This window comes from Hipposideros armiger, unplaced genomic scaffold, assembly GCF_001890085.2.
Source record: "Hipposideros armiger isolate ML-2016 unplaced genomic scaffold, ASM189008v1 scaffold_435, whole genome shotgun sequence".
Lineage (NCBI taxonomy): Eukaryota > Metazoa > Chordata > Mammalia > Chiroptera > Hipposideridae > Hipposideros > Hipposideros armiger.
The window spans coordinates 637,935-650,082 of record NW_017731785.1 but is presented as its reverse complement, the minus strand read 5'-3'; the positions used below and the strand labels follow the sequence as shown (position 1 = coordinate 650,082).

General features: G+C 38.0%; 1 protein-coding gene across 32 annotated transcripts in view; it reads right to left on the bottom strand.

The window, feature by feature from the left end:
* NRXN1 (neurexin 1) overlaps positions 1-12,148 on the bottom strand; it is a 1,140,616-nt gene that overhangs the window by 768,118 nt on the left and 360,350 nt on the right. The window contains exon 1 of one of the 32 annotated variants that reach the window (XM_019665188.1): positions 2,093-2,110. The exons of the other annotated variants lie outside the window; for them this stretch is intronic. The gene's annotated coding sequence lies outside the window, so the exon portion shown is untranslated. Of the gene's footprint in view, positions 1-2,092; positions 2,111-12,148 lie in introns of those variants that run through there. 32 annotated transcript variants of the gene reach the window in all.

Below are 12,148 nucleotides of genomic sequence, written 5' to 3'. Positions count from 1 at the left end.
GCAGCAAACTTTGAGTTATATGTATATATGTAGTTTATATAAAGTCTGGTGGTTCTGATGGATTGCAATGTTCACAAAACTGGCTGTGTTATAGTGATATATAAATAAAGTTTCTGGTTATAGAACTGTGTAAACTGGATCAGACTCTAGAAGAGCTGGTGACAAGTAGGTCTGTTGTCTCCTACTTATAGAATGAGATGCACTGCCTTGTATAATATGGACATAAAATGAATTATACAAGATTTCTACTAATCCAAATACAGTCCCTCTGAACTGTTTCCAAACTGTCCTCTTTGTGGTTCATGACTGGGTCAAGTCTGATTTTTTCTCAAATATATATTGTTCATCTTTTGGCAAGTATCCTTCACAATTCTTATTTCTAAGGGAGTAGAAAGTTTGTGTCTTGTTAAAAAAAAAGGAAAAAGAAAAACAACAACAAAATGTACACAGAACAGATTATTAGATCAGTATGCTACAGTATACTTGCAAAAATATTTAAAAGAAAGGCTTTAAGGCATTAATTTAGAAGCTAAACAATTGAAAATTGAATTGATAAATAATTATTTTATTTTAAGAAAAATCTCAAAGTATTACATTAGAAAATCATATCAAATAATATAACCTAGATTTTTTTATCATTTTAAGGTTTCTGAATTAATTTACATGTGTAAATTGTAGCTTTGGTCTTATATAGATATTTTAAGGCTCTATATTTCATTTCCTTTACTTCCTTCTCATTATTCACAATCAATTATAATTTTTCAAAACCTAACTTAGCACAAGATAAATACTAAGAAGAAGAATAACAAAACATTGGCCTTCTTATCACAATTAGTGGGGCTTATTAATATAGTATTACTATTTATAGCACTTTCTAATTATATTTTTTCATCTTTTCTCACAAAAGCCTGTGAGTTAGATAAGACAGAAATTTTCATTCTTTTACAGCTAGAAAATAAAATAAAATTGGGTTTCCAAGAGGTACGAGTATGCCTCATAATACCAATTACTCCTTCAACCTCATTGTAACATTTCCTTCTAAGGGGGCCTGCCTACATGAGTGGACTGCTGGTTGCCACCTTCCTGGCCCCAGTTGACTGGCCCATGGATCACCTGATCCTGAGAATGCCCTTATACAGGATGGCCTTTGGCCCATAAAGTGCCCACCCATCAAAGATCTGCAGACAAGAAGAATGGTGAAGAACTATAACTATCTGCTTCTCTCTTATGAATTCAAACTAGAGATATAGGAGTCAGTTGGTAGTACAAGAAAAAAGCAGAAAAAATCACATACAGAAAAGTGACACAAATTGAGCAATTATATCAATTAGTGATAGAGTACTCGACCACTGATCCCGCAAACTGTGCCTTGGGTCCCAGTCGCCCTTGCAGGTGCTCAAGTCCGTCTTGTTCTCTACAGACCTGACTATCATGAGGTCCTTGTCTTTTCCTGACATCTGGACATACAGCCATTTCAGTAGCACTATAACCACTGTATTCTTCCTTTCTTTGACAATCTTTAAAATGCATTTCCATCATTTAAATAATATGAGTGGCCTCTTTTTCTGACTAGCAAAACAGTCTATTAACCCTGGGGTATATTTTTTTCTTTTGATGTATCCACCTGCTGAGTTATCTATTCATTGCCTGTTCTGACTTTCAGAAAATCTTTAAGGCAAAAATTACACGATGCAATGGTATATTTTGTCTGAAGGGTTAGCAAAGATAACCTTGAGAGCAATTAGCTATTCTCCTATTGATAAACAACTCTTCTGAAAATTTTGTTCAAGACGAATATTGTTTTTAAAAGAAATTTTTACAGGCAACAGATGTATATTAGTTTTGACACATTGAAAACATTAAATATTTTAATTCACCGCAAAATATTATGTTGACTATATTTAACCATAGGTGTTAATTTTACATGAAATCTATATTATTTTAAAATAGGAATGCTATCGAAGACTGAGGCATTTTTAACCTCAATGTAGTAACAAGGAAAACTCCAATGTCATAAGACTGAAAAGGCATAACTTATTTATTTTACTAAGAAGCAAGGGTCAACCGAAATATTTCCCATTTCAGATCCTACCTATTGTTCCTTCATGGTGCAACATAAAACCTCGTTCTTTTCTTTGTTTTATAAAACTTGTACAACCACGGTGTGGTAGTAGTAGCCGGGTTATCTCCTGACAGATTTCAAATGAACTTGCACGTTGTTGAGATAGGTTTAAAGCGGCAACTGTAATTTCTGTTGGATGTAGGCAGCAGTCTTTCATATTTCTGATCATAAATCTCTCGCTTTATCGTCTGGGTGTGTTCTGAAGGAGGAAAAAAGAAAACTCAGTGTGTTCGTATTTGCTCTGCTTAACTTCGCTCTGTCTTGCTGGCTTTCATCACCTTTGGAAGAAAGCGCATTTCACACTTAAGCTATTCCCCTGGGGAAGAAGTGATGGCCGTCCTGTGGATTTTCACAGCTGTACAAAAGACATCCAGGTGCACCTGTCTTTTGAATCAGAACCCAGTTAGCCCCTTTCACATTTACAAAATTGCTTTGGGGAGAGTCAAACCTGGATCGCTTCCAACCTAGTTAAAAATAATTCTGGGAGAAAAGTGCACTGCTGGTGCTCGGCGGTGAAAACGTGAGTCATGTCCTACCGCAGCAGATTCCTTTCAGAAGGTGCGGATACCCATTTCAACTTCCAAGTTTCTTGCAGAAGTTATCTTGTACTTTCAGCTTCCTTCTGATAAACATATTGAAAATGCAGTCAAACAGCTTTTGATCATTTCAAAATTGGAGCTCAAATTTAATCCTGCTGCTCGGATGAAGCCAAAGGAAGCAGCGAGGGCACTTTCATTATATCCAGAGCTGCCGGCAGAACTCCTTGTCATTCTTTAAAGCTCTGACAGCATCATTCATTTAGAACAATGTGACTGATCCAGAAGAAGCCAGTGGCAATGAACCCTGGGTGCTCTTACAGAAGAGAACATCCTATCTAGTTGAAATATGTTTCCTTCTTCATTCTTTACCTAGAGATAAAGTCTCCCATCATTCAGATTGTAGATCCTGGTAAATCTTATAGATGTCCCTGGATTGTTTTAATGGCGCTTGCATTTAAATCTCAGTTATCCATTATACTTGCATCATCTCTAGCCAACAGTATTAGAGTTGCCTATCATTACTATTGGGTTGTCGGAAAAGTCATGACATATTTTTTCTATGTATTTCAATGCAAAAATGCGTCATGAGTTTCCCGACGACCCAATAAATACCATGTTCCTGAAAATGCAGATTGCTAATTGAACATTTTGTATTTTACAAGGATTGCAGGTATTTTATAGAAGCCGCCCGCTAATCTTTGATTTATACAGAAACAACACTCATTAGTATTTTAGGACTAACCTAAGAAAATTACCCCAAGGGCAGGTGTTTCTCGGATGGCCAGCACTCTGGAAATGAGAACTAATATGAATGAATCTGGGAATCAAGGGGCTTTAGTGGTCTACATTATCTCATGTAATGAATCCTAATCTAGGTGCCTCAGTGCTCAGGGAATACAAAAGCAGGTGTTGGTGGTTCATGGACTGTTTCCAAAATTTCCAAAGTTATCATAGGAATCGTAACAGAAAGGACTGCGCACAGTAACTAAAATGTCCATTTTATCAGCATTCGGTTAGAATTGTATCAGCTTACTGTGGCATACCTTGGCTTTATTCTTATTGTCCAACTAATTTTGTTTGTGATAAAATTCTTTGTTCTTATTATTGGAGACACAGCTGTGGTGTCCCAGCCATATCCTCACTACAAGATAAAGACTTAAAGTACCTGGGAAAAGGCAAGCTTCGCAGTTTAAAAGCAGGCTCATGACCTTGAGAGGTGATCCTCAATAACAGGTAGGGCGCCAAAGTTATACACGGAAAGACTCATTTTTCCAAAGGCCAATGTAGCTCTGCTCAAAACAACTCCATAACGTGGATGGGAGGCATGAGGTCATGGAGGAGGAAGCAAATCTAGGGTGTTAAGTATCAGTGGGATCTGTTCTGCTTCTCTCCATTCCTCCTTCCAGCCCCTCTGCCTTTTCTCACTCATTCTTCTCCTGCGATGACTCCAGCAGGGAGTCCGGGCAGGGTCCCGAGCGAGGTGGAAGAAGCCGTAGGCTACTGAAGCCAGAGTGAAGACCGCTCAAGTCAGCCTGCAGGCTCCTTAGCATCAACGGCAGGCTCTTTTGTGCTGGGCCTCTGGTCTTCGCTGAGAAGAACACAGGTCCCCTATGGACACCAGATTCTCTACTAGTTTCTAAGCGGGATAGAACTCTGCTTTTGGCATCCCAAGAGCCAGACTTCAGGGGAGCTCCCCAAAGGGGTTACGGACCATGAAGCACCCTTCTCACAGCACCAGCAGATGCTATTTGCTTCTTCCACAGACGACCACGTAGACTCACTGGATGAGGGACATGCTTAGCCTTGGTAAATGTCACGTGATGTATGCATGCGTTTGTTCAACACATATTTTTTTGAACACATGTTATATGATTGCTAGGCTTTAAGATGTCACCCTGAACCTTAAAGTGAGTCTGTCCTTATGGAGCTTATATCTGAACAGGGAAAACATATATGATGCATATGTTACAAAAACTACTTATAATTATGACAAGTGCAATGACGTGGAAATGCATACTGCAATGAGAGAGAATTCCGTCTACCCCAGCGGGTCAAGACAGGCTTCCCAAAGGAGATAAGTTATGAAGCATGACAAGGATGGCCAGATAGTTGATCATCCAACCTGGAAGAGTTTACAGAAGCAGCTACTTTAGAGAAGGGCATCATTAACAAACCACACAGGATAACAGGGACAGGCAGGTTTGAGCTACCCTAACTATTCCTGAAGGAAAAAATCAGGGAAACAGAAAAATCTGGAAATACCCAACATCTTGTTCTCTGGGACCATTGTTATGAATTGATCCTGGCAGATTTCTTGGCATATTGTGTAAGGACTTCTGTTTTATGCTTAAGGAGTGAACTATCCATTGGTTCAAGACCAACATGTTGGAACTGTGGCTTATATAATTATTCATACATTCCTAGAAGGAGGCCACCACCTGCCAGGTCAGGGGATTCCTCTAACATCACAAGATTATCAAGAGCTCAGCTGGAATAGAGGCACTGGGGTGGCCCAGTTCCTCCAGCAATCCCATTCCAGAGTGTATATTTGGAGTTGATATATCTAAGACTATATTCTCCTTGATCAATGAGTGAGGAAAGATCTAGGGACATCTGAATTGTGGCTAGAAAACATCCACCACAACATGTGGAATGACTAAGCAAGGCTCTCCTATATAAAGAAAGGTGGTGAAAGCAGGGAGAGCAGGTAAAAGGTAAAGTCGTCTACTTGCAACTTTACATTGTGGGTGAATAGAGAGCTTTCAAAAGAGCTGAAGACGTATATTACCATTGAAGGTAATTCAACTGTTGACTACGTGCCAGGAAAGAACCTCTGGAAGAGATAGCAGGCGTTCCTGATAACTGTCAAAGGGCCCTGATATTTCAGCAAGCGGCAAAGGAGAAGAAATTTGGAAATTCACATCTTGCTCATATAATGAAATTATTCCAGACCACTACAGAGAACATTAAAATTTCTGCTGCTATAAATATACACCTGTTCCTCATTTGTGAAGGCACCCTGTACCCCCAACCCACACATACCTTCTATCTGCACAGCATACACAGATCCTTATGAACATTATTCTCACTTTGCCTGCTCTTGAGTTTGACTTCTATAATTTTCAACAAGCAACAATTAGATGCCTTCAGTACTTTCTGCAATTCAATAGTTTCTTCTTTGGATAAAGTTCAGGCATTTAAGTTAATGTTAAATTGGACTAACCATATTTTATCCATTTTTGAGGATTTCTGAATAAATATTAGAAAGAGTCAAAAATCAATGGACTCAACCTTTAGCTTACCCAGGTTAAAAATGTATGCCCAGTTCTTTGCTGGTGAGTGAGCATGCAGTGCAGGGCTGATAAGCATCTGGCTTGAATATCTCTGACTTTTTGGCAAGGAAAGGGCAAATCTTTATTTCACCACAGTTTGTTTGGTTATTAATTTTAAACTAGGTTTTCAATATGTCAAAGTCAATATTCCTTTATGTTTAACTTCCTTTCTGTTTGCAACCACATCTAACATTCAACTGCAACCAGATGCAGTAAAACATTGGAACCTTCACCTACTAGGACCCCGAAGAGAATATTTAATGGCTTTTCTGGATTTGGGGATAAAGAAGCAAATGGCAACAAAGCAAACAAAATTAATATAAAATGGAAACTCCCATGCAGTCACTGGATCAGCTCAGCTTAAAATTCAATTTCTGTATTTTCAAATTCAACAACACTGCACAGCAAGTACTAGGCCCGAATGCCAGGCTCTATCTAAATTAGTGGTTGCTGATTCTGGTAAGTTTAAGAATTAGCCAGGACATTTATTGAAAAGCACATTCTCAGGGCCCATCTGTAGAAGGTCTGGAGCAGGCTTCAGGAATCTGCATTTTTATTCTCACAGTTAATTCTTACACACTGGTTCAGATACTGCACTTTGTGCAACACCGACCTACATTTTTACTGGTGGGGAAGCGAATTAGGCATTTTTTCATGCTTATGAACTACCAGATACGTGCTAAGTATTATATGTTATGTTAAATCATTTGATCTACACAAAGGTATCATGTAGTGAACATTATTCACAGTATTTTGCAGGTTCAGAAAGTTTAATTAACCTGGCTGAGATCACACAGTAAATTATGGAAATGATAAATTATAAATTATGGAAATTCCAAAAAAGATAAGTCAGGTTCCAAAGCTTTTTCTTTCTTTTCTAATGCTGTAACTCTACATACCAAACAAAAAAAAATGAGTTACTATTTTTCAAAAAGAAAATGTATGAAACACAAGAATTTAAATTAAAAATAAGAGAACTTTCTTGTTTATCACATTTAATAAACAAAATCACTCCTTTCACCAAGCTCTCCTTTATCAGTCTGATGATAGTTCAAGCTCTGAGTTACCCTGTGGTCAACTGCTCATGCTAATCAAAGATCTTGGTATAATGTAGGTCACCCAGGCTCATATATACGTACAGCTTTTCATACTTTTGAAAGGGCTTTTAGATACATTATCTCATTTGATTCTTCTAACAATGATAGATCACACAAAGTAGATGCTATCTTTCTCTCTTAATACCAAAAGTCACAACAGGGTTCTCACTCTGCTCCTTAATTCAGAAGCATCATCATCTCGAGACTCTAAGAAGCATTTATTTGATTTGTTCCCCCTGCCCTGTGAGCTTGGTGGCTTTGTGTCCCTGTATAACCTCACGACTCCAGCCTCCAGCCAAGGAGAGCAGCCAAAGACAGCGTTAATAGGGGATCTGGCTGACATGCCTTGATTTATTTTTCTCTGGGAAAATAGGTAATTGCAGAAAAATTGTTCTGCAGTTATTCAAATTTAAACATTTCATTTGATGAAGGAGGTATCTTTTACTCATTTTGTTTCCCAGTTTAAAATTGCGGTTTCATATCCGCTGTGCTTGTATATTTGATCGTTATAGTAAAACAGTTACAATGGTGAATGTAACCGTGTGTCCATTTGGAAGCAATCTTATTGTAATGTAATATCTGTACATATGACAACAGCCTTTTACCAGGAGCCTTTCAACAGTAACATTTTATGGAATTAGGAGAGCAGAGACCTGGCAAGTACAGGGCTGGCAGAGGCTCCACATATGGGCTGTTCCAGCCGCACCTTCAAGCAGCCAGCCACAGATGATGGACTTGATCCTGAGTTAACGTCAGCTTGGGTGGGAGGTGTGGGGGGGGAATATATATATGTATAGATGCATGCACACATATACATACACAGTAAAACCTTGCATTGAGAGTAACTTGGTTTGCAAGTATTCCCTATGATGAGCAAACATTTCTAATACATTTTAACTTGGTAAACCAGCGATGTCTTACAATATGAGTAGTTTGTTTCCGGAACAAATCACAATCGCAAACCAAGGTATTACTGTATATATAGATAAATATACACACACACATACATATATGTATGTATACATATATACACATATACATATATACATATATACATATATACATATATACAACATGTGATCACATAATACATTGAATGCTTACATTTAAAAAATGTATTACAGTAAAAGATACATTGCCATTAATCCCCCTCAAAATACTTCCCTTCTCTTCGAACACACTTATCTCATCAATCTTGCTACTTTCTGAAGCAGCTCTGGGAGTCCTTTTTTGTGAGTGTCTTTAGTTGCGCCTTCATGGCTGCCTTGATGTATTGAATCATTTTGACTTTGGGGAAGAGCCAGAAGTCACAAGGTACCGGATCCAGTGAATAAGGTGGATGAGGACCCACTGTCATGTTTTTATTTAACAGAAATCGCCATATACCAAAAACAATGTGTGACACAGAATGTTGTCATGATGGAGAACAATTTAAGGCACACTTTAAAACACACCTTCCCTCAACCATAGTTCACACCCGAATGACTGCACCAAACAAGTTGGAACTTGCCACACACTGTTGTTAAGGTTCATCACGCCACTTCCTGTACTGAAGATCCCTGCCTTTCTGTTGGACGGCAGCAGCATTCACCATATTTTGTGAACACAATGGAAAGGCTCCATGTCACACTTCGTTTCTGATATGGCAATTTCTGTCAAATAAACATTACGCTGTGTCCTCATCCATCTTATTCACTGGATTTGGCACCATGTGACTTCTGGCTCTTCCGCTAAAGTCAAAATAGCCATTAAAGTTAAACGTTTTGAATGGATTCAGGAGAGCGAGGCAGCCATGAAAGCACAACTCAAGACACTCACGGAATAGGATTTCCAGAACTGCTTCAAAAAGTGGCAATAATGGGATAAGTGTGTTAAAAGCGCAGGAGAGTATTTTGAGGGGGATTAATGGCAATGTGTCTTTTACTGTAGTATTTTTTTTATTTAAACATGCACCATATTTTTATCACACCTTGTATGTATACACACAGACACAGACACACACACACACACAATCATCTACCCCTTTCAAACATTCATTGTAATTTCTCTTCTACTTAAATTTATTAAAGTATGAGTTGAAACTGGTTAAGAGCATGATGTGTGTATCTAAATGTACTTATTAAATAAATGTAGAGACAGAGTATTCTACCATTAATCAGTGTTATTTGCCCAAACACATAACATCACATATAAATATAAAAAGCTGTTTGTTCTATTAAAGAAAAACCTGAAATAGATGAGATCATTTATAAGCTAAAATCAAATGTTACAAGACCCTGTCCTTGTTAGAAAAGTGTAATAGAAATGTCATGGGATATGCTTTTAATATTTGTATTCTTACCCAAATGTACAGTAAAACCAAAGTGTTGCTGAATTTGAATCATACCATACATCCTGGACAATCAGATAAATACCAAAGGAACAGAGAGATGAGCAAGCTATACCACTAATAGCTAACAGTAAATAAGGTATACCATTTTTACTTTACAAATTAGAAGCAAATTAGTTGAAACATTATGGAAAGTGGCAAGATATGTGCTAAAGAATCGTGTTAGCCGGCATGAGTCAGCCACACCCCTGCCAGTGACCATTTCAGTAGCTAAATTAACTTTAGTCAAGGTTAACTAACTCTATTCTATTGCTACAGATGGGTCCCTTGGCTATATGATTTGTACTTTAATCCTCCTGGAAATTGCAAGAGACCAAATTAAATCTTTTACATTTGGCTAGAGGGAGGAGAGAAGAAAGTCATAATTCAGACCTCACTGAAATATATTACGGGAAACTTGTCTCTTTTTAGTGTCGCTGCCCAGGAAGATAACCCTCACTTGTCTCTAGCTCTTAGAAACTAGGTTGGTGGATATCCGACATCAGGATCATGGGCAGTTTTATACTACACAACTCATCTTGGAAGTGAACGATATAGTTCCCTCCCTCCATCAATCATTAGCCAAGGAAAGTGTCATAGTATATGGCTGCCTGAGCTAAAAATAGATGAATGTTAATTGGTTCCTTTGATAGCACCAAACCCAATAGGCCTGGAGCTCAAAGACTGAAATTACAAATTTCCAGAAAGAATCCAAATACACTACATTCTCAGCAGATGTTTTCACATCTTCTGATGCACGCCTCTAAACTATACTACCAAATGCAAATGGTGATGTGTACCCCAGAGAGTGGCCTGGAATTGTGGACTGTTAATCTGCCTGAGAGTCAGGATATCTGGATATACCACTAATATGAGTAGGATGATGTGTAGATGGTTCTGTTTGCCTTTATAAATCTGTTAAATAGGCATAATAATATCTGCTATATTTACATTATAGAGATGTCATAACAATTCAGTATAAGAAAGGTCTGAAATCATTTGAAAAAAGTTGAAAGTGATATTTAATTATATGACGTCTGACAATTAAACTCATACACATCGTAGAAAAAGTGCTACAAACCTCAGAGCTGAATATCACTATGGTCACCTTTGAGGTACTCCCCTTGGGAAGCTATGCAACGACAGCAGCACCTAGTCCACCCTTCAAAGCAATTTTGGAACTCTTTTTCTGGAATGGCCATCAGAGCTATCGTTGTATCACCCTTGATGTCCTGAATATCATCAAAATGTCTTTCTTTCAATATTTCTTTTATCTTCAGGTAAATAAAGAAGTCATTGGGGGCCAGATCAGGTGAGTAGGGAGAGCGTTCCAATACAGTTATTTGTTTATTGGCTAAAAACTCCCTCACAGATGGTGCCGTGTGAGCTGGTGCATTGTTGGGATGCAACAGCCATGAATTGTTGGTGAAAAGTTGAGGTCAGCCTTTTCAGCACTTCCAAATAATAAACTTGGTTAACTGTTTGTCCAGTTGATACAAATTCATAATTAATAATCCCTCTGATAGCAAAAAAAGGTTAGCTACATTGTTGCAAGAAGTTCTCAAACTTAATTGTCAGGCCTCGAATGTTATAATGACATACAAAATAGTTTGAAATATTTCCAGAGAAACTTATTGGTTTGTCGGAAAAGTCATGATTTATTTTGTCTATGTTTTTCAAAGGTCATTTATTTATATAAACAACAAAGATCAATCAATGATATCTTGCCCGTTTTGTTCAATAACATTTTGCCATCTTTCAGTGAGCTTCATAATTCCTCGTTCATAGAAGAATCTGTCTTTATTTGCAAAAAAATGAACAAGGTGCTGATTTACAGCTTCATCTGAATTGAACATTATATCACACAAGGAGTTTTGAAGAGAGCAAAACAAGTGGAAGTCTGATGGCACAAGATCAGGCGAGTATGGTGGGTATGGCAACACATCCCATCCAAGCTCCAATAATTTTTGATGGGTGATCAAACCTGTGTGTGGTCTCATGTTGTTGCAATGGAACACAACTCCTTTACAATTAACAAGCTCTGGACATTTCTGGATGATGGATTCATTCAAACTGTCAAATTGCTGACAGTACACACTTGAATTGATTGTTTGGATCCTTGGTAGGAGCTTGAAAAACATGACACCTTTAAATTTCCACCACACTGAGAGCATAACCTTCCTCTGATGAATGTCTGCTTTTGATGTTGTTTGAGGTGAATCATCACATTGGGGCCAAGACTGTTCACGCACCACATTGTTGTAAACAATCCACTTCTCATCACCAGTTACCAGTCACTTCAAAAAAGGATCATTTCCCTCACATTTAATGAGCATATTGCAGATGTTTATACGTGCAGTCAAATGAATTTTTTTGAGTTCATGCAGAACCCATATATCAAGCTTGCTTAAGTATCCCAGCTTCTTCAGGTGGTCGTGAACGCTTGAATGATGGATGTTCAATGTTTCTGCAATCTCTGGTGTCATGTAATGTGGCTTTGATTCAAGCAATGCCTTTACTGTCAACCTTGTTGGGCCTCCCTGACCGAGGAGCATCGCTCAGATCAAAATCACCAGCACGGAATTTCATGAACCATCATTGGCACTGACGTTCTTGTAGAGCATTGTCACCATAAACTTTATGCAACTTTTCACAAGATTGATGAGTGTTCTTCCTTTTATGGAAGTAAA